Source organism: Varroa destructor, unplaced genomic scaffold (assembly GCF_002443255.2).
Source record: "Varroa destructor unplaced genomic scaffold, Vdes_3.0 BEIS01000004.1, whole genome shotgun sequence".
In the NCBI taxonomy this organism is placed as follows: Eukaryota; Metazoa; Arthropoda; class Arachnida; order Mesostigmata; family Varroidae; genus Varroa; species Varroa destructor.
In genome coordinates, this window is record NW_019211457.1 from 32,023,484 (window position 1) to 32,046,781 (window position 23,298).

The 23,298-nt window shown below is 45.5% G+C and overlaps 1 protein-coding gene across 11 annotated transcripts in view; it reads right to left on the reverse strand.

Moving 5' to 3' along the window:
* The window catches only part of LOC111250466 (cell adhesion molecule Dscam1-like), a 306,297-nt gene that overhangs the window by 169,990 nt on the left and 113,009 nt on the right, over positions 1–23,298 (reverse strand). The window lies entirely within an intron of this gene.

The following is a 23,298-nucleotide window of genomic DNA, read 5'->3' on the forward strand; positions in this document are numbered from 1 at the left end:
ACTGTTTTTGTCGCTGCAACAAATATGGGCAGCAAATTTTTAATTGATATAGGTAGATGCTGCTTCCAGAAGAGAACTGCCTTTTGCTTGTTTGCATTTCATACGCAAAATCAATAGTGTTACGCTAGTCGTCTTCATAATGCACGAGCTTGCATTGCTTACGCTACACGCTGATACAAAGCTTTGTATCAACGTAACTTCTTACGCTAGCATACTTAGCTACGGGGTGACAGCCATGTAAATAGGTTATGCGACTAGTTTCTGCTACACGTTGGGTCTAGGACAATGCTTCGTTTTGTGCTCATTACAGCCGAATTCGTTACGCTAAGATTACAGCTCACTCTAAACCGATAGGGAAACTATATCTCTAAGGACCGTGTGGGCAATAACATTTTCTTCATTACAACACGCCGCAGGACTCTATCTATTTCTGCGAAAAAGTCCTGCTATTCAATTTCATCAAATGCCTTCTGCTCTTGCTTTCGTGCTGCATAAATCGAGAGCCGTTCAGGTAACTGCGTGAAAGTCCCTAGTTTGACGTTGGACTTGTCTAGGTTTCATGGCTTCGCACCTTTCAATTAACGCATTCCGGACACAGCCAATCATAGCGTGGAAAACTTTATGCAGTTACGTGAGAAACTTCGTGGCCAGGAAAACCATACGGCAGGAAAAGCAAGCGTAGACTTCGCTTAACGTCTATATAAAGTCGGCCAAATTTTGAAGAAAAGGCTAAGCAGTATTTACAGTTTTACTGAACCTATAACCTTGTCCGACTACAGAATGAATGTGCACCTAAAGTAGACGACGATAATCAAAATGAGTACTCCACCAAACGATTCAGTCGGAGTTCGCTAGCACCGATAGATAATCCCGGAAAAAGCTCACTCAGGGCAAAAGGCTTCTATCGTTGTTGTGCTATGACTGCTTCCCGTACTGCGATATGTTTGTCGTGTTACCTGGCGGTGACGCTTAGCAAGTGGAGCTTGTTCCGTCAATAATCCAGTGTGGCCGGTAGATAGGGACGAGTCGCCACCCTTCATCTGTATTGACTGACAGAGCGAAGGATGTGTAAAGCTATATTTGTATAGTAATAAAGCGAGAGAACGAAAAAACAACACTGCAGAGCTAGCAGCCTTAGTGATGCCGTGCCCACGGATATTGGCTCTATTCTATCTATCGGCTTTAAGGAAGAGATATGTTGTGTATAGCGAAACTAAAGAACAGGCGAAAGGATATCGATGAGCAATAAAGTGCCCTCGTATGAAAAGGGAAATGCCGTTGGTTGTGGCAGAAAATAGCGGGTAATATAGCCGTTGTATTTAAAAAAATTTATGTACTTTTAAGAAAAGCTTGCCGAGTAAAATCAACGTTCAATGCAGCATATTGGTGGCTATCGTAAGCGTAGTAGAAACCTTGGAATTCATTGCTTTGCTTCCCTGCGTTAAGCCTACCAGCTCTTAGAAATCTTTCTATGGCTACAATAGACTTAGGCAGTGCTCTATTATTGATAGCATACATTGTTCTATGAATAATTGCATATCAGTCGTCTTCATTTGCAGATATATTACAGTATTTAAATCATGCGACCACCAAAAGGAGTGCATTTTTTTTTTGTCCCAGATTCCACCGGCTTAGCGAGTTGTTAAGTCGTACTCTCGGAAACAGCAAATTGTCCTTCTCCTTATGCCTTTAGGTACGTTTAACTGTTTACAAAGTTTGTTCAAGTCAAGGTAAAACGAGGTATTTTTTTCTCGAATGGCGGTCCTGTGGCGTTTTGCTCTTTCAACAATTCGTTGGTAACATAACGACTAACCTACGCCGTTTGTGTGGCAACATGCAAAATACGGGTCACAAGACTGGAGTAGCGTCGACTATTAACCGCCATTTCCGGTTCCGTTGCTATGTCTCTGCTGCTGCCCAGGAACCATCATCCGAGTGGCGTATTACCAGACACCACCATGATCACGCACCACGAGGCGTATCATTTTAGTCTCGCTGCTTCGTTAAGATCTTTCTTTTTTCCCTATTCTATTCCGTATATCTTTAGTCAACGACAAAAACGTGTGGAGTGTGCCCGCGCCGTAACATACCCGGCTACGTTTTACGTCCTGCTTTGAAAATCCCCAATTATTATTTGGACCCCTTTGTATCCAAGCGTTTGAGCTCATGCACTCGAAATTTAGACGAGTCGTTGGGTAAGCCGGGAAGGCCTCGCGTAGTCAAGCTGGGGATGGCAGCAAATCAGCAACCACACGCACCTAAACTCTCTTTTACTTAGAAAGTCTAGCGTGTCTCGCAGCAGGCTGAAAAAGACGAGTAGAAGTTGAGGGCGCTACGGCAAGTCCGACAAGGAAAGCCGCCATCAGATCAGCGGGAAAGAGTAATTAATCATAGTTTTCATTAGCCCGTACTGTAACAGCCGGTGCAATAGTGCGTATACCATCTCGTTCTCTATGGCAAGTATCGTTCTCTAGCTCATTCTGCTTTTATCATCAGTTTTGCTTCCTCCGGTCTTTTTACTGTAGCCACGTTTCTTTAGCGTTCAGCTGCTCAACGCGCCGCCAAGCCGATTCCACGATGATGATGGCACCTTAGGCTTCTGCGGTTCTGTTCAGCCTAAATTCATCCCTTTCTTTTACTGTCCCTTTGGCCAGCCTTCTGTTCTATCCCACTTGGTATATGGCGTATCCCGGTAAGGTAGCGGCCTGGGAAAAGTCGTCGAGTAGTCTGGAGTAGCTTCGCTGGCTAGGCTTCCTTGTAGTTCGGTTGACAAACTGGTGTTCTGGCTCGCTATCCTCGAATCCAAGGGCTATCTCTTAGCTACACCCTTAACAATTCGCTTTGCCAATTTCTCTCAGGGGGTGGCAAGGGTAATGGAAGGAAAGGAGCCGCTGTCGTGGCCGTAGGCAGCGCAGCCAGCCTCCTTCGTTGCGCTAATTGTCCTTTTCATGCCGCCAACATGCAAACCGGAGCTGTTGGGCACTTTGCTGCCAGTCGTTGTTAGACAAGCTACCTCCGTTCCCACGCACCTGGATGACACAGGTCTTTAGTGACAGGTGGATCATCGTTTGGGTAGTTGGACGGACAAACGAAGAGCCAGAAGGCAACTAAGCATGAGAAAGTGCTGGCATAGAGACAAGCGAGAACACGCTAGCTAGATTCGGATCTCGGACCATATTGCCCCCACCGGTTGGTAGGGTGCAAACCCCTTTTAAGGATTTCTGCCTCTTTGCTCGCTTCGTCCCTACGTGCAAACCATCCAAGTTCTACAAACGATGGAAACTCTTCTTCGTAAGTAACACATGGAACCGAGCTGCTAGCATTCCTCGCAAACCATGAGATTTCTGGCCGTTCGTACGTAGCCTAAGGATACCGCTCAATAAGCCTGAAATCCATATAGTATCATGGTGATGGCATTCATCCGAATCACAATAATGACAAAGTTGCGTCCTCTTTGTTATCCGACCGGCCCAAAGCAGTTGTATGAAGTGGAGGGTGCGGAGTGGAGAACGTTACATGAGCGTTCGTATGGAGCGCATCAGGGAAAAATGAGCAGACCTCCGGGTAGCAAACGGGCCAGCAACCAAGCCATGTAGTTGACAGGACTCTAATCGTTATTAGAGAAGCTCCTGCTACTGGCCACACGATGAAGCTAATGAGATCCGGTGTAGTCGGTGCAGTACTAGCCAATCGCGGTGAATGAAAAGTATGCAGACAAAGTTGCCATAGTGGCGGAAGGGTAAAGTGAAATGACGTAGGCCTCTTGGGACCCTCAACAGGGATACCTTCATCGTCGTCATCAGTCTCACCGTTGTCTGAATTGATATTGAAGGATAATCTGTGTCAGCCAGAAGTGAATCGCAGGGAACTCAGTGAGGGGCAAACAGATCAAGAGTGAGAAAGACAAAAGTGATAGAAAAATGAAATGCGAAAATGATCATATACTGGTCGTTATGCAAATCGGCAGTGATTGGCTGCGCATACAGGAGTCGGAGGTACGAGATGCGTAAGAATGAAATGTAATATTCTATGATACGCTTTGTGTACATAATAGTATATATATATATATATATATATATATATATATGGTTCCGTTTCGAGTATCTACGTTTAGTTGTATTGTTTTCAGTCGGCTTCAAACGAAAGAAATGTTTTTCTAATTAGAAAACTGAATAGCTGCCCGGGAATAGCACTCTCGCTAACCAATAAGCATGAATACAACCGACCCTCGGTGTTTTACCACGTCGTTTTCATTTGCTCATCTGTTTTTGTTTTTAGGCAAATGAACTGGTGCCTACTTGACGCTCACTGCATTGGTGCTGCGGCAGGAACACACAAGGACAGCCAAATATGCGCACGCATTTGCCACTCATGTACATGTAAAGGAGTAAGCCCTACGCACGAGGCACCGACCGTAGCGGTTGTATGTGTTTAACCATATATGTGGTGCGCATATACTATCCGCACACCAGGAAAGGATTTCTCCGGTCGAAGGGAACCTATCGCTGCCCAGAGCGTCACTTAGTCTCTGGTCGTCGGTCCTACCCTGCTTCGTAGCGGTACGAAATCGTCGAAAGTTTGTTCCTAATTAACAGTCTATCTAGCTTCTATCATCCTCTAACACGTCTGCTCCGGTAGCGCTTGTGGGTGACGTAACTCGTTGTAGGTGAGCAACGTTTACTAACGGACCACGGCCGGACGAACCGACCGCATTAGGCAACGCTGAGGAGCGAGTGAACGATATCAGATAGTGAGCTAGAGAGGGGCGAAGCCTTGGTAGCGGGTGACTTTCGTGACTTCGGTGGCAATTCGCGCCTGTCTTCTTTCCGCGTTCGCAATACTTCAAGACGCCAAAACCGACCGCGGAAATGTAGTCACTCAGCCTACAGAGCAGGAAAAGTTCCCGCGATATTTCTAAATTGGGTTAATGAAGTCACCTTCTGACTGACGTCTATTGTTAACAAGGGGAGTGCGTTACCTGCTTTAAATGATTTAAGCAATAGTGCCCTACGTAGAGTGTATGTTCCATATAGAGAGTGATGAACAGTAACCACAAAAACGGAACGGATACTGCCCCTACATGCGGCGAAAATTTGTTTACATTGGCAGGAAAATCCAAGTGAAGGTGGCCGAAATTAGCTATTATTGTAGTGAGCTGCTAATGCCCAGTTGGGCTGGCCGTCAAGCGCTAAACAGAAAAGGCGAACCAGTGCTGCCGCATATGAAGCTGTTGTTTCAGCGGCAACGGTGCCGTCACATTGTCCATGTTAACTGTGAAGTTTATCATCTGTCCAACTAATTGAAAACCATGAGTCTTGTTTACGCATGTGTACCTATGCATAAGTCTAATAGTGTAGCAGCTTAAAGTTGGGTAAAATGATACGAAGTCGTACATTGATGCTAGCAATGCAAAACCAACGTTTTATCCAACAGTTTTGGCTAAGTTGATCGGCTCGCAAGAACATGCGACGGTCAACCTTGATTTATTAAAAATAAAATCGCCTTTCGCCTCCTTCCCTACCCCCAGACGCTCCCCTGGCTCAAACGGAACCCTGTAGCTAAACTTCGGTCTCGAAATCGGGAACAAAGGCTCGAGGATGATGCTGTTCACATAAAAGGGTGGTGGCGCCGTAGGCATGACTTAACTCGGATAGAGAAGCCGGCTAAGAGATTTATGGGTGATATGGATATTAATTAGGAGGGACGAAAAACGCTGGCATACAGTAGAGTTGGATATACGTAGACAGAGTCTGTAGCTATGGAAGGATAAAAAAAGTGGAAGGACGAAAAAACGGCTCAATGTTGTAGGCGTTGTGTGCATGGTACGGGTGCGCATGAATTATTTCTTATTTTTAATTAACTGTTAGAGAAATTGTAACAATTATATATCTCTTATAGTAGCTTGCTTGTATAGATACGAGTTCGCGAAACGTAAAACAACGATGTACGTTATAAGAGGTCTGTAACATCACCAAATGCAATTGAAATGAGAGATTCAAGATTACGGTTGCAGCGTACATTTTCAATAAAATATGTACGTAGTAGATCATAGAAATATTTAGGGGCATCGTTTGCATTTTTAGTTTACTAGATCACAGTAAGTAGTACAATTAATTCGTATTATAGGAATTCGTTTCGCCACTCAGATCATACTCAGGCTGAGGTCTGATAGTAATTCATTGCAGGTAGGTATTTAGGACAAAGCGAAAACTTAGCCATATAAAGGTCTACGGTGGTCAGCCGCGCACCTAAAGTCAAATTTCCACCAGTCACAGCACCGAATGTTGGCGCTCGGACCGAACAGGTTAACGTTGTGCTTATCTTTGCCAAATTGTTAGAGCAAGGTAGGTATGTATCAGAGCCTGGCTTAACGACACTCTGTTCAGCCAGGATGTTGGAAGCAGTCGTGGTGAGCGAAGTAGTGAGTTTGAGTTGAGAACAGGAAGTTTCTAATCGTATTCAGAACTCCGTGAGCCTCACTACGACAGAACTTCGGCGTGCGCGAGCGCAGCACGGCGATTATCGTTTCCCGTGTCCGCGCCAAGTAGGGAAACGCCGCTCCTGAAGACCTTACGGCTGCTTTATCATGGCCGCATGGTGACGAAAGGATAAACGGCTGGCCGTCTCCTAACTCCCAGGAACTAGACCTCACCACGGCAGGATTTTACCTCTACCTAATATAGTGTATTATGGACCGCATAGAATCATATAGTGATTTTTGTGTCCCTTACTTTTTCTTTCTGTTACCCTTTCTCCTTCTCTCTAAGTTCGTCCCATACCATTTACGTGAGCAAGGCTTCCATCAACTTTGTTCTCAAGGTTTGTTGACTCACCGATATATATAGCTCGCATAGCCAGACAAGCATCGGGATAAAAATATGGTTATGTAACGCATACATAATGATGCAAGTAGCCAATCCGTCATTTTACCAAAAGTCATAGTTCCGTTTGTATCTTTAAAATCGTGTCACGACTCGACCAAGTAAAAAAACATCCTTACAGAAACTGGAACCTCGTTGACTACTGCTGGATGAAAAGACTCGAGTAGATTGTTAAAAACATTAGATTTAAGCAGCATTATATCGGGATCGAAGCGCAAACCCATCACCTTGATAGACTTTAGAACGGCTTTAAATCGGCGCGGTTCATTGTCCGGCAATGAAGGCTGTACAATCGAGTTTGGAGTGCTGCTCTATCCGCCTCTGGCTTTTGCCGCTGCTGCTGCTACTAGAAGTATTGCTGCTACCGACTGTCGATTCTCCAGAGAGAATGCGGCGCGTACGGGCAACGAGAATAACGTCCGTTTTGGGTAATCGTCCGATTGAACGGTCTTCCGGTGACCCTACTGCCTGCGAGCAAGCGCCTTTTTCTTAAACACATGAGACTAAGAAGTGGCGTATTGGCGGCTTCAGCAGTAACGCCCGCAAAAGCCCCACAAGAGCACCGTCTCGTTAGCGATCTTCGAGCAAAGAGCGAAGGAGTGTTTAGCGAATAGCGGAACAGGACTGGCGGCTAAGTAAAGCGAGTGAAAAACGGACCCCTTTGTACCCCAACCCCCACCATCAGATCACTGCCCCCTCAAGAAGTTCGCTGCTGCTGCTGCTGCTGCTGCTGCCTCCTTTTTTTTTACGGTTAATGATGAGGGTGTCGGCTACCGTCGCGGCGACCACTTCCAAGTGCCGCTTCTGCTAGTGTTACTGGCTTAGAGAGTCATATGGCACTGCTCTAAGAGCTGTTCTTTCCGTGCTGCTTATAGCTGCTGCCCTTTCAAGCTGCTTTGCTGCTACCGCTACCGCTGCTGCTACCGCTACTGCTGCTGCTACTGCCCCAGTGGAGTCAAACTTAGAATGATCTTCATTTCGAAATCACTTTTAATGGCAATACTTCTCGCCAGCTGGATCGTAACCAGCCAGAAGCAGCCGCACCCGGTTAGGCTCGCTTGGAAGCACTCTCAAGGCTGCTACTGGCGATCCACCGCCCACAAACTAGTCCAAGCGATTCCGCAATAGAAATCAATACCCACGCGACCGCCATGGCCGTTTCCACCGAGGCTGCCACCAACCCTGGCCACTCAATGACGCTGGGACGGGAATCAGACACATCAGTGGACTTCGTCCGGTTGCTTGATCGAGAATCCGTACCTCGTCGCAGCCCAATTGCGAGCCATATTACTGATCCATATGGGACAGCAAGCCGGTCATACGGTTGTCGCTACCTCCGCGGCTGTTAGTGGTCGTCGTGCCATATGACCAAAGCATAATAAGAAGAACTCACACTTGGTACCAGCCTTGGCTTCGGTGCGGAGAACGAAGACGGAAAGTTCGATAGTTCGAGGATTTAGGAGAGGAAAACTCATGGGATAACAGAGGTGAGGAGAGTCTCTTTTCCTTTCGATAGGTGTCGACCGCTTTGCACGGCAGCGGCGGTGGGACCAATCATCGACGAATCGCCGATAGCCACCTGACTGTTTCAGTGGCTGACCTCATCGACTAGCCAGTCATACGTCTCTCATTTGTACAAGATGGAACTTGGCTTGCTTTTGCACCAAATAGAACATCGCTGATTGTTAAAAGAATCGCTCAAATACAGCACAAAAAAGCGTCGCTTTCGTGCTTCTCGCTCACAAAGTACTTCTTCCGCCCTTCCCTGCGCAGATCCTGGTGTCATAGCCGTAGCTCACCGCCGGCCACATCACCTTCCTCCGATTAGAATTTGTATTTGCGTCCATATCTACGAGTTCGTGTACGTAAAAGAGTATGAATGAGCATGAAACAGTAACAATCAAAGGAGTATTGGTCACCCAAAAACCTCCTCTACCACACGCACTATTATTTTTTTTTCTTACTCTTCTACAGACGACATGGTAGAGACGTTCGGAGGGAAAAACCGATCGAAGTGACGAAAACATAATGTAGCTACTCACTCTTCGGATCTTTTCAGGTTTAGTAATTTCTTTTTTCAGTTGTCCTTCAATCAGTAAGACGTATGCCCGATATGAACTCTGATAAATGCTAGTAAATGTAGAACTCAGGAAAAGAGTCCAGAGTCCAGTGCTCCCCGCTTACGAGGTCCTATGAAGAGGTCTCGTTTCTCTTTTGATCAAATTTAGTTAGTAGCCAAAATGAAAAGAGAGACTAACTTAAACGAACGCTAAGAAAGGTGACTACGTAGAAGGTATTTATAGATGTAAGGAAGAAAGGAAGGCAACTGTAATAGTAGCGGTAGAGAACGACAGCGTTTAACCTACATGAATGTGGGGAGACATGACGAGAAGAAACAAAGACTCCCATTCCAAGAAGAAAGAGTGTCATCGTGTGCCAATGAGCCTAGAAAGCTTTTCGTTTTGTTAGGCCTAAGAAGCTAACCTGACCGTCCAGGCTAATGGTGGCAGGCCGAGACTGGTAGTGACAGAGAGATCCGAAGAAGAACAAAATTGGGGAAATGAGATAGTCAGTCTGCTTTTCGGGGAAGTACAGAGGTTCCAAATGGGGGTAGAGGTTTATAGAAGGAAAACAACGGCTTCTGTAACGCAATTCGGGAACAACAATGTAGTATGTAGCACCAGTTGGGAAAGATAAAGATATCTAGGGGCAACAGGCACCTGATGCGCGTCTCATTAACGGGACGCATAGGGGAACGAATGAGAAAGAGCGGATGGTCGGCTATACCAGCAGCAAACCGGTGGAAGAGGACAGCTCTCGCATACCTAACTACTACCACTATCAGCACGGAGGACCGATGCAAGCTCTCACTTGCTCCTCGGTCAGCCAGACTAGCCTCGTGTGGCCTCGGCATCCTGTGCTAGAATGACTTGAGAACAAGAATGACTGGCACATCGTTTGAGAATAGGGGCAAAACACGAAACTAACATCCTGACGCTAGACGAAGCAGGTTGAAATGTTACTACCATAATGCTGCAAAATTCATATCTATAACACAGCTACTACTTAATGCTGCTTTCTGAGGTAAAATTCGATGAAGATGGAGGTCCGTACTACGATTTAATGAGCAATAGCACGAATTCGATCTATTCTGTCCCAGCGACTGGAGCTCAAAAGACTTCTGTTCCGTTGTATGTTCATGAATCTTCGCAAAAAAGAGCTTCCATCATAGCAGTGGAAAATATACTCATTTCATTATGTGGACATGCGTACTACCGCAGTGTGCGAAAGAAGGTAAAACGAAGATGATGGTAGTTCGTTTCATACTAATTATATGTCTTGATATGGCATGTTATATCTACCTATGCATCAAGAACGGTATAGATCACGTTATACTGCTAGGAAAGTTGTCGTACATTGAAACATTAAGTAACTCATGACGTCAATGCTAGAAACATCTAGCAAAGACTTGACTGTATGACAGGAAGGAGGTTAAATTAAAAAAAAAAAATAGTTGCTACCATCTTTGCTTCCGCCTTGAAGTCGGGTCTGCATTTTACGGAATTAACTATAATTTCCGTTGACTAAGAATATGCCAAGTACCCACGTAGGGGGCCGCAAAAGTCGTGTTCATTATTCGATTTTGCTGGCTCGTGTAAATGTATCCGTTCAGGGCACATTCATGCCCGTCTATACACGTAAACGTCGTACGGCTCAAATGTACAATATGCCCGTATTTTTATGAATCTACACATGAGCCTATGCTAGCCTATGTGAGTGTATGCGTCGCCTGTTCAGCGGAATCATGTTTGCCAACAGCACTATTGTGTGCCAGTTTCCAGCCTAAAAATCTCTGGTAGAAAGCAATGTTAGGTCTATATTCAATGTGTACAGAGAACGATGCGTTACCATGTATGTATTTATGTACGACGAGCACAATGTGATGCAATGCCTGTTAGTGCTTTGCACGTTCGGAGCCAAGTCAGCGATAGTTAACGACTGCTGCATCTGCTACGTTTCCGTGCCTTCTCCGTCCAACTGACACGGCGATACTGTCGGATCCACTAATGGGCGCGTGGAACTGAACGACCTATGCCCAGATACTGGCTACTGCCGCCGATTACCGCCTTGGAACACAATGATACCCTCAGCGATGGCCAGCGATTGAGCGAGCGAAAGCATCCATTGCTACGTTAGCAGTTTTACTATGTAGCAAGCATAGAGCATACTGTAATTGCAACCCTCGATAGGTAAATATAGACGAAAATACGTAAGCGAAACACGATGAGCTGTTTGAGCCAAACTGATGTCGTATTCCTATAGAACGTACGACTCTATAGGTTACGTATAATGTGTGTCTAATTTTCGGGACTATAGCTAGTACTTGTTACTTGATATGTGAGCTCTTATCGTCATGGCTGGATTCACCACCAGTAGGAAACCGGAAGTTTATTTAATTTTCTTTTTTTTTTGTTTTTTGCTCATTGGGTTCGATATGCAAAGTAGTTATATTGGTAGTAATAATGATAGTAGTCATTAATAATAAATAAAAATGAGAACTAAGATACCATTTGGATATTAACAAAAATAATTATTCTTACCAACTGCATTGAAGTAAAAAAACTGCCCAAATTATAAGAAGTGCCTGCAGGTTACGCACTGAATGCAGATCATACAGAGTCGAATTATAGAACATGTTTTTGTCTAATAATTTGTCTGGGGTTTCATCAGGTACGGAGCGAACGTCGTCATGTTCCTTGTTGCTACTATTGTAGCATTGAGTCTTGTTGGTTTCCGACGCCCACATAATCCTCCCCTTTTAGTACTATATGGCTAGGGACTTCCCCATGCCAACAGGTACGGCTACATCTGCACTTCTTTTCCCTCTACGGGCCACGTTCCCCTCAATGTCCCAAGCTGCCCTCATCACTGTTGCTGTAACATTGTTGTTATTGTGCTGTAACCATTTACGCCTTACCGCATTTGCTACTGGCCTGTCGAAATGAACCTGGCAGAAACGAGGACACAAATAAAGCCATACAGTAGCTTTGAAACTTCAATTCTTACAGCCTGGCGGCCTTGTGCCAAGCGTGGTTTAGTACGGGGGGGGGGGGGTAAAAGACTGACGGCCGCTGCCAGAGCGAGCCAAGCACCATCAGCAGGGACAGAATGCTTCGGACCTTCGAAGCCTTTACCTTCGAAGGCAGACCCACTTAAGCAAGAGGCCGACATAAGACGAAGTGTCGTCGTCGGGAAAGCCCATTCCGCTATGGGAGTAATCGGCTGCTCTTCCTGCTGCTATCCGCTATTACTGTGGCCGCTGCTTTGCTAAAATAATTACGCGACAGTAGCTGAGCCACTTAACCCCGCCGGAACGCATCCTCACGTGTTTTCTCATCCGTCTGCACAAGCTTTTGTTTGCCTTACCATTGCCGTTTGCCTCTACATTCATCCCCCAACCGCCAGCTCTGACTGGCTTCAGTTCAACGTAGATGGTTCTCTCTTTGCAGGGCATTACTACCTAACTGCAACAATGCAACCTCTATTTAAAAAACGACGCACCAGGAGGGGTACTGTCATAGGAAATAACTGCTTGGTCAGGGTACGAAGGATAAAGGAAGGGGGGAGGCATGTTCATAATTGGGGCTAGGCAAAACGGCCGTAGAGGGTTCGGTGAATCTTTCGGTTTGCAAACAAATAATGAACAGCACGAATGCCATTGCAACAGGAGAGGGCACGCGCATCTTGATATCATAGCCTAATATAATCGGCCGCAATCGCTGAATGCGTTGAAGTACATTCGATGTACCTCATAACAGCTATCTGCTACTTTTCTGCTGATACCTACCCACGAACAAACCGGCTCTGAATAACTACTAAAAGCTGCAGACTATTTGGTGATCTGTTGGGACCTAAAGCTATGTATTACAATCCAAGAAACTATATGCATTGGATTATGTGAATATTTGCTACCTTGAGTTGTCACAAAGTCATGTAGCATGTTACAACTGATCATAAAAATTTATAGAAATAGTGGCTAAACTTAATTCATATATGTTGAATTGTGTACCTCTCACAAACGAACGTAGGTAGATCGAGCGGTTATGTATAACGAGCGAATCCTAGCCCTGAGGTAGACGCGCATAAATTTAGACCAATTCCTATTCGTCCTAATCGTATCCGTGTTAAGAAGTCTTATTTGTCATATAAAAGAACAATTTCAGCCTGCAGCCATTATTCTCATAGCGCCAGCTAATAAAGTCCAATTTCTTTTTCCCGACTACGTATGTCTCAACTGCGACTCTTCGTCAATAGATTTCAATTGGTAGCGTAGCTATCTGAAAGAATGTTTCTATAAGCTAAAGCACATCTCATTCAAACATACCAAAAATAATAACCTTTTTTGCTTGAGGCTTAGCAACCTGAATTACGGTCGAGTAACTCAAGTGAAGCAGATAGAGATCTATATCTATGAGGGTATAAACCTCCAAATAGTATCGACGCTCTCGGACCAGCGCATTTTGCGGTCGTGCATTCGTGCCTTCCGTAAGCTCCTGTTCGAACCGTGACAGGTAGGTGGGTCATGCCTTGCATTGCGCGTCACTGTCAAGGTAACAAAAAGACCTCAGATTTGCGTGTTTTCGACAGTGGTAGTGTTACCGGTATTCGATAGAGAAGTGGAAAAATCCGAACTACTGTCGCTGCTGGTAGTAAGATCTATAACATTTAGTGAGCTGTTAACAACAGACGATTGTGTGTTCAATGAACGGTCTGTACACTTAAGGAGCATCTGCATGCATCTCACATCGAGGATCGGACGACCAAGAAAGCGCTGTAATCGATTGTAGTATAGTTGCAGAGATATACAGAGGCTTTCACAGAGTTAAATCAGAGTAGGCAATGATGGTACAACCCGCCAAGTCTTAAAAAGCGCTTTTGCGTACTCTACATATTTGACATTGTCGCTGGAAAGGCTGACTGACTGTTAATTGATCACCACATCCAATTCTGTAGCAGTCTTAGCTAAGTTTTGGTTATAATCGTTGATTTCGTCACAAGCCATCTGGAATCTTCGTGCCTTATGGAAGTAGTAGCACCGCAGGCCCTGATGCATGTATATGAATAGACTAGGTATTTTCAAAATGCGATCGTTGATACTGCTTTAGCAGTCAGCTTCTTGAAGTTATCATATACATAAATGCAAAAAAATACATTAAGCCTTATTGTGAGTTAGCTGAATGTGAAGTAGGTTAAATGATGCATACGCAAAAACAACACCATCGAGTTTGTCCTAAGTAGATACGCTTTTGCTCGGCTGTAACACAAACGATGTAGATAGTTTTTTTTGCGCTCTTTGCGTCTCACTGGCTCAATGAAACATTTCACGGCATAATTGTCTTATTATACGTTATCTATCTGCACGCTTTATGATCTGTACTGGCAAGATGCCACGTGTAATGGCGCCACCAGCTAGGCTCGCGGGTCAGTCGAACGAACAAGTAGATGCAATGAAAGAGACCCTCCTTTTTTTTCCATGTTCCGTCGCCTTCTTTTCGGTCGCGTAATTTTTTTTTCTGCTGCTGTCACCGCCGGCTCTCTAAGCGCACACTGAAACTACAGTCAGTGCTGGCGTCGCTACATTTTGATACTCGAGCGCGAACGACCAGATTCAGTGCAATCCGTCATTGTCGACGTCAAAGCAGCGTGCACTTCGACAACGAGGGAGACTGTACGCCAGCAAGAAAGCGATGTAAGGAGACACCGTGCAGTGTTAAGGGAAAACAGAGCTCCGATCTGGAGGCGAAGAGACCCTTTCGAAAGGGGCCGCGCATCTTGATGAAGCAGCCAGCGTCACCATCGCCTCAGTCATCTTCTACTGGTACAACCACACTGATCTTGTTGCTACGAGAAATAGTAGCGTAGAGCCTAGCGGCAACAACAAAGCTAAAACAACATTAGGACACGAGAAGCAAAGCATTAGGAAGAAAGGGCAGGGGATCCGTATGCACGGTGTCGAAATCCGAGAATCTGTAATACAAGAGCGTAACGTCTGGCACCTCAGCGTGTTCATCCCTCTTTCTATGCGTGCCGTTCTTTTAGGGTATAATTAGTTCCGATGGACCGTTCATCTCTGGCTGTTCTTTTGGACCAGCCCGTTAGTGGAAGTGAAGTACCGCTTATGCTAAGAGATATGGCGGAGACGAATACAAGTGCGATGACTGTGTGTGGACGGCCGGATTTCGAAGGGGCCGAGGCACAAGAAACGAATGTGTGGAGCTGAACAACCAATGCCCGGCTCCATGAGGTAGACTCCACGGCGTAGAGGGCCATTTTCGTCATAAAGTGCTAGTCCAAAAGCAAAAGGTTAGCCAAACGTGTGAAAGAAGTGCGTCCTATTGGGCGCTATTGGACGAATATTGAGAGGATTGCAACTTTATAAAGCCCGTACATGTAAAAGGAACAGTCGCTTATTAATGGCACATATATAATTATAGAAGAGAAGTTGGCTAGTATTCAGCCAGTTTAAGAAAAGAATTAGGAATGTGCTAAATCGCTTTCCTCACGGCCAATTGGTTGATGTCGTTGTTATGCAACGTTTTCTAATTGGCTCCTATAGGAATGGTTCACGCATTTAGGTGAAGTCCAAGAAACTATGATAGAATCTACATATATACATAGTAGCCGAAAGCCACAAGTGGTTGTTGGCTAACGGTATTGGTATTAAACTGTGTACAATGTTTTGCTGTATCAAGCGGCGCCACTGTCCTATTGCTACTTTCTCGTTTAATCAGACAAAAGTTTGCTGGATCCGACTTGTCTGGTCCCGTTCTGCGGGAGTTTCTGCCCAGTCAGTAATAACGGGTCCTGCGACTAGCGCGGTTCACAGGAACCGGCGGCAGCTAGCAGCATTTAGGCAGTAACCCATTGCGAAAGGGAGGGACCCGTGGCAATAGCCACAGCAGCACCCCGTCAACTGTCGGTTCTTTGTATACGAACAAACGCTGACTGTCCTGCCGCCCACTTCTACTTGTTAAACACAACAACTAGGAACGAAGTCACCGACTACAAACAAAATTGTTCTTCTGTGGGCAATGCTCTTCGCTCGGCCTAAGTGTTTGTCGCCATTCTGTATGTGCCTCTCTAATGTGTTTGTGTGTAGGAGTCCCTTTGTATGCTGACGAGAGATAGTCTCTTTGATAAGTTGGACCGACGTAGGAGATTCGCTCGCAAAGCAAAGCCGGCGTGAACATCCCTTCGAGCCTATCCATGTCTGCTGCGGTTGCCTCACAGACATTGATAGCAAATCGCGCGGGGCAAATTAAAATTGAAGCATGAAATGCGAGAGAAAGAGGGGCTCTACAGCGCAGTAATCCTTCTCTAGGAAATGCTTCTCTAGTTTTAGTAAGCGGTGTTGAAACGGGCAAATACTTCAAGTATGCGATGCAAAAATTGCAGACATGCCACCTGGCAAGCGGCTTATAAAAAGTTTGGCTTTTGAAAGTGCCATAGTAGCTTGTTAGGAATCGCTAAAAATAAGGACGAGGATAACAACAAAGTTGCCTTCATCGTATGTCCAAGATCGATACGGTAAAGTGATTTCAAGCCTTGCCAAACGTCTAGCAAAGCCAGCGAAGTAAAAGGGTCGTCGATGGCGTTCGGGTTTGTCGGCGTCTTCGCTGCTGTTGGCATGATTAACTCAATTAAAGCCGACGCTAGACGCGAAAAACCCTCTGTACGCTCTTTCTGAGCTTTGTAGTAAACTGGCACAGCTAATCGGCCTGAAACAGCTCGCTCTGCCAGAGCAACTCAAAGAGTAAATTCACCAATTCAATAAACTAACCAGTTCACTGAGAAACACAAACTCACCATCTGGTGAATTCGTGGTTCTTTTCCAGCGGGGTAGGGAATACAACCATCGGCAAGAATAGTTATGGTGGAATGTAGAGGGACTGTACAAAAAGCGGCCGTCCTGCGGCAACAACTCTACTCGACTAGTCTCCTATCTCCTCCTTCTTGTTTCCTTCTTGCCTGTCCTCTTTGTCCCAGCGTCTTCCATGCACGATGTGTCGTTCGTTAGCCAGTGAATATTGTACCATCACCTTGCCTCGACTATTGCGTTCCGATAGGACCAAATAGGAGTTCCAACTTTACAGGAGTGCCATGAGCGGCCATCCGACCCGAAATAAAGGTTGTAACGACTTCTTCTCACATCACGCTAGGGAATATAGCCTGCTGCACATTGCTGTTTATGGACCACTCGTTGTTGTGCTTGAACGAAGCAGCCTAAACGAAAGCGGAGCCAGTCTCTGTTTTGACTCCACGATCGGACTCCGAATGGGCGGAACCGTCGGAGAAAGAACACCGAACCATCGAGCAAGTGCGTCTTCCGGTCTGTACCGGTTATCAAGTAGGTGGACTAGAATGGTGATTTTTCGTCACAAGTAAATTAACTAGCTGAGCAGTGAGCGATGAACGAAAATGGCAGGATACTGTTCGTCGCCGCCGTCAAGCTCCAATAAGCAGCAGGAGTGCGGTGCGGAGATCAGTCTGATTGCGTACTATCCGTCCACATTTCAAGGTGTGTGTAGTTTTCCTTTTGGATGAAAGCGGACGATTCGTGGTGCTATCACTAGAACGAGATTGCTATCGCCAGTACTGTGATTACTGTTATACCATTATGCAGCAGCGCGCCCACTTTGACATGTAGCCAGCAGTTGTAATCAGTAGATAAAGCTATTTTATCGCGAAAACTAACTGTTTCGTGGCTAGCGCCTACGTGGCCCGTCACCAACAGCAATTGAAGAGAACGTCTGTATGTAACACGTTCCACGCATACCTACACGAAGTAAAGATTTGTGTGGGGAATCTTAGGAGTCAAGTAGAGTGGGCCAGAGAGAACGATGGACGTCGTGGGGGAAGAAGATAAACTAATATGTTGGGTTCCGATTGGCAGGAACATCGACACGTTCAGAGGCGGTTGGATAATAGCAGAAACGTGAAAGGTGTTTATACGTAAAAGCCTACTCGTAGATTGGCACTTCTTCTTCGTCAACACGGGATCGACAAAGCTTAGAATGGAAGAATAGCCTATATAGTACATTCGAATACGAAATGAAAGAAGACGCCTGTCACGTGAGAGAATACGAACTCTCTCATTTTTCTGGGATAATCTATTGAAAAGGCAGGGCATCGTAGCAACACTGTTGGCCCGCTGCTGGGGCCGTTTGGTCTGTCCCGACATCGCTTTCGTAGTGATTGCCACGCTAGTCAATGATCTCGATGTAGGATTTGCTCTTTCCTCTGATTTCTACTTGTATTATGGTTTGTTGTCGCTTAGTCTGTTAGGGCTATTCGAGCGAAGCGCTTTGTTAGTATTTGTGTTCAACTCTTTCAGTGTTTTTCCAGCATTTATCCGCATTCGAGGAGTTAGGAGGGTTAATCCCGTTTCCGCAGAACATAGAACTTTCGAGCAGAACCTAGGATGTCAATCTTGCGCCAACAAGGACCGTCAGTTCATCCGGAGTGGATGGAGAAGCTTCGGATTACGTCGATATCACTGCAGGCGGTATGGAACACGTTGACATGGTTGTTGGGGAGACAATGATCATGTCAGCAGGTTCGAACCCTCTTGGCTCGGGCCGCATACATGAACCTTAAGAGGCTGACTGCCTTGTCTTGCCCACAGACCTTTGATGTCTTAGCAATGTAGGACACACATTCAATAAAGAAGTGATTCGCTTCGCTCGACAGTTTGAATGGCAGTCGACGAATCCGGAGAGCAAGGATAAAGCGAATAGGGCTTCGCCGTTCGTTGAGACGAACTTCCAAGCTCAAGGTCTTTGCACTTCGGTCTGCCAGGCCGCCAGCTGGGATCAGACACATAGGTCGCGTCGAAAGGAACCACCAAGTAAGGATGGCGCAGGACCATGAGCTTAATAGTGGCAGTTTCTATTGGAAGATCATCCTTATTTCATTAAAAATGATGTCTTTTAAGACATCATCACATGCGTTACTTTGAATCATACGTACAACATCTTTCGTCAAATGCTTATCAACAACTGGGGAAATGTCCAGAATTAAATTAAAATATGGAGCGTTTGAGAATAATAAACTCTTAGCGTGCTATTTTCACGCAGTACGAATTAACATTGTGCAAAACATGTCGGTACTATGCACGGACATGGAAGGGTCATTTCGGCAGCAGACGCCAGAAGAAGACTGCCTGCAAGTATCCACAAGGGAGGATGGAATGTGAGGTGACATTCCTGGCGAGCAGGACGCTCCGAGATTGCGGAAGCAGATTCGTTTTTAAGTGAGGCCACACTCAACTCGCAATCGCTGAACGAAGCCCAACGACTCGTGGTGAACACAGCCCTTTCCCAGCGGACATTGAACTTTCACGAAGTACGCGACGGACTCACTGTTTAATGTTAAACTTATCATATAGAGGTTAGTGCAATTCAAGTATGGTTAAGTTAACCATCCTGCTTCATCAACCAAAAGGGTTTTCTATCTTTTTTTGTTTAATAAGGTTGTTAAATAAGAAGCATCCAAGCTTAATATGATATCGTCTCTTCTTTACGATATCAGCGCTCAAACACGATAAGACGTAATTTGTAGATTTGTGATTCTATGCAGTTTTTCAGCGACCCAACTAGGCATCTCTGAATAATCTGGGAATAGTTTCGTGTGCTGTAGTAGCTTTCGTGTGTGCAGTATAGCTGTATGTTAAAGCTTGAGTGCCTACAACTGTCCCTTTGCTAAACTCGATGTACATCAGTAGTGCATAAATGCTGATAAAATATGAAAGGGATATCTCTTGTGCGCTGTTTTTTTTTTGACCAGGCTTACTACTGTTCATTGCGGCAACAACCGGCTACAGAACAATGATTTAAGCTTAAGTGCTATTGTAGAAGACAAAGGAAGCTCAGGCTTAAATAATAGTCCTGGAAACCTTGTTTCTTCACGCTGAATGCTTACACTGTCGAGAACGGCGTAAAACGCATTCGATGTAAGCACGAAGTCTTCAAGCTCGCTTAAACCTGTTTTGAAACTTTGTTGTAAAAGTCTTTCGGTCGACCCGATATGTTTGTTCAATATTAAGTCGTTCACTGAGGCGTTCATTTGGATGCTGCGTGACAAAAATAACGTAACCGTACTTTCTATTGTAAGTTGCAGTTTAGGCTGAAGTGATCATTCATTGTCTCTTAAGTGTTACGAACGAACATGTGTTGAACTAGAACAATTTACATGAGTAAACATGTACATAATAGCCTTGTGCAATGCGGTGATATATCATAGGGCTTGATTCTACTCCACCTGCCTGACCCTAAGCAGTCGGGCCCTGACCATCTCGACAACTATCCTAAAGGAGTGAATGTTTTCCTCGCTAGAACATTACTTCACTAGAATATACCTCTTACATTTTACCAATTAAAACGGCATCTAACTGGAGATCTTGCTTTTTCCCCAGACACCTACGCGATAGTATCAAGCGGTCTGAAAATGGGGGAAATAAGTCTGCTCTCAGGATACTATGAAACACGCGGACCCCCTGATGCCTACACATACATATATATATATGTACACGAGCAGACACCGGCAGAAGCACATGTAAGTAATCAAGCAGACAAGAAGGCCCACAAACCTAACGCGTTAGCTAGGAGAACGACCGGCGAAATTGACTGCAAGAGTCGGCGAGGGCATAATGAGTTTAATGGACCGATACGCGCACCCGCGCATCGCGGTAAGAGCTTAGGATGGACGATGGCCAATTGAAAGGCGGGCAGGCTGCCACCGAGTTAACTGTCAACACACATCACCAAAACTTGCTTCGGATAACCTCATCATCTGACGGCGGCTGCCGCCGCAGTAGTTTTAGGGCGGACTGGTTGGATCTGCTAACTTCAAAATCGTCCTGGGGGGCAATTTCCTTGCTAGCGGATCAATATACTCCCGTCAGTGTTTGCATCATAATGTCCTGATTGCATTTTTTAAGAGCGCAAATGTCTACCTGACTATTCTACTAATCAGCGGCAGGAGTTATGGTAGTAGATGAATGTTCACTAGAGAAGCTGAGGCGTATTACAGCCATAAGTGAACAGTCAACTTGTAACGTTATGCGTAATAACGCTGTCAGAGTAGTTCCGTAAGTCTTATCCATCTACGGACAATAGCCGCATTAAAAAAAAACTATCTCTATTGGGTTTGGTGGAAGAGGTGCCTTAGAAAGTTAAACGTTCGCTGCCTAGTTCCTATCAGGGGTCGTAAACGAAGCAAAGCAGCAAAACCAGTACAAGTTGAAACAGCAATCTGTATACCATTTGCTATATGACATCAACGCAGTGTCACTCTCGGTACGACATTTTTTACCTTTGCCGTTTACCATGTGGTGTCCCCTCGTTTTTTTTTTCGTTGAATCTTAATCATGTTGCATGCCGGTTTTGTATCGTGAAATCTGTGTCGGTTGTAATGATTCTTTTGCAACAGCATTTTAACAATTAAGGATGAAAACGAAGCTTTTCTATAGCAGATGCAGCAATAGGAGCGGCACGAACAAATTGTAAAAATAACCACTACTCGCATGGATGAATCCTGCCGCTGCATGTGTACATTACAGGCAGAAACCGCTCGCCAACAACGAACGCTAGACAGAGTAACAAGAGAGTACTGCGTGAGCCTTCATGACTGAAGTAATACGTCGTCGATGCAGACAACGAAGGTGTGGCGTGCAAAAGAGAATTGCTTGCACAAACGACCGTAGCTTTGAGTTGTTACGTAGCAGCATAACTAACCGGTCAACGTCGCGATATTTCGCCATTTGCCTGCCACTTCTACATTACTATAGCTTACGTCAATAGCCCGACCAGTTCAGATAAGACGAGTCTAGCTTAGTTTCTGAGTCGAAAGCGTTGGCCTCCGCTCTTATTTCTTCTACAGGGCACCGGCCAGAAGCATCCATTACCACGCTTCTTCGAAAGGCCTCATAGCAAAACCCCGAGCACGCTTTAGTTATAGTGTGCATGCATTGCCAGAACATTGGCTCTCTACACTAGCCAGTGTGTCCTGCTCTCGGACAGAGTACTCAACATCATTGTCTTCTCGTACGCAAGATATGTCCGCGGAAATAGGCAGAATGCGCGAACACTCGCTTTCGCTGGGTTTCGCAGACATTCCCAGACACGGAATAACACTGTAGCTGTTACACCTAGCACTACGAAGAATTGTACTAAGCTGCAAGTATAGCATCATGTTTGCCTAGACAGAAGAGAGTTAACGGCCGGCCAGGGCAAGAGAAGCAAAGAACGCGCATCGAGTATGGTAAGTCTTGTAAGAGGGGTGGCAACACCCCAAGCTGAGAGTGTTTGCTCCTGTGCTCCTCTAGCCAGCGGCAACGATGGTAGTAGTAATAGAAGCAGCAGTGGCAAATCCAGCGAGGAACAGCAAATGGAGGAAGGGGCCTATTGGTCCTTTGTAGACGTAAATGACTTCTAGGACCATCAGCCGATGGTGGGTGATGGCATCTGAACTGGTGGTCCGACAGTAGCAGGGAGGTGGAGGGACATCGGAATAAACTAATAGAAATCGCGAGGACGAATGGGAACCAGGAGGTGAAACGGCTGCTTTGGTTGCAAGGGAGCACCTCAACCCTCATAGGAGTCGGCGATCGGGGCTTTGAGAGTCGGGGCAAAATCCTTCGACGGGGTTTAAGCTGGACGCGAACGTACAGTAGCAACTCGGGGAAAGCACACTCCAAGTACCCCCTGATGGCCTTTAGCAGAACGAGGTCGGATCGCTATCACGGTAAGCGTACGAGGAAAAGTCTGTTTGCTTCGTTGGTTAGTTGGGGATCAGCACGGAAAATACCGACTGGGACTTTCTTCTTCTGGCAATGTTTTTTCGCCAACGGCATCAGCGCCAGTAATGCAAACAGTAACCCAAACGCATGTCTATATGTATATATATATATATATATATATGGCAACGCGAAGTATGTACAGCTTTTGCAGCAGTACAAAATTGAATAGCCTAATTCCCTGATTTTCAGCTCACATAAACACTGACTACTCAATTTTTCTCAACAACTATGCTGGAAATTAGTACCTATCATATTCTACGTCATTTATATATGTAAAGCTCGGCCTATAACACAAAGAACGTATGTTTCGTGTTCGTTGCACATGCACTAGGTAGTGATAATGGGTTCTTCACTTCTCCACTTGGTCTGTGTTGGGCAGAGGCCGGCGGAGACCGGCAACCGGCGTAGCGTTTACAGTGTCGTTGTCAACAATGACAACGTCCCAAAACAAGCAGCTTCATGCCGACTCAGTGATGGTCGAGTCCACACCAGTGCTACGGGGTCGTCTGAAGGGCAACTCTTCGAGAATTTTGCCGAAAGAGAGGTCGTTGGGGAAGG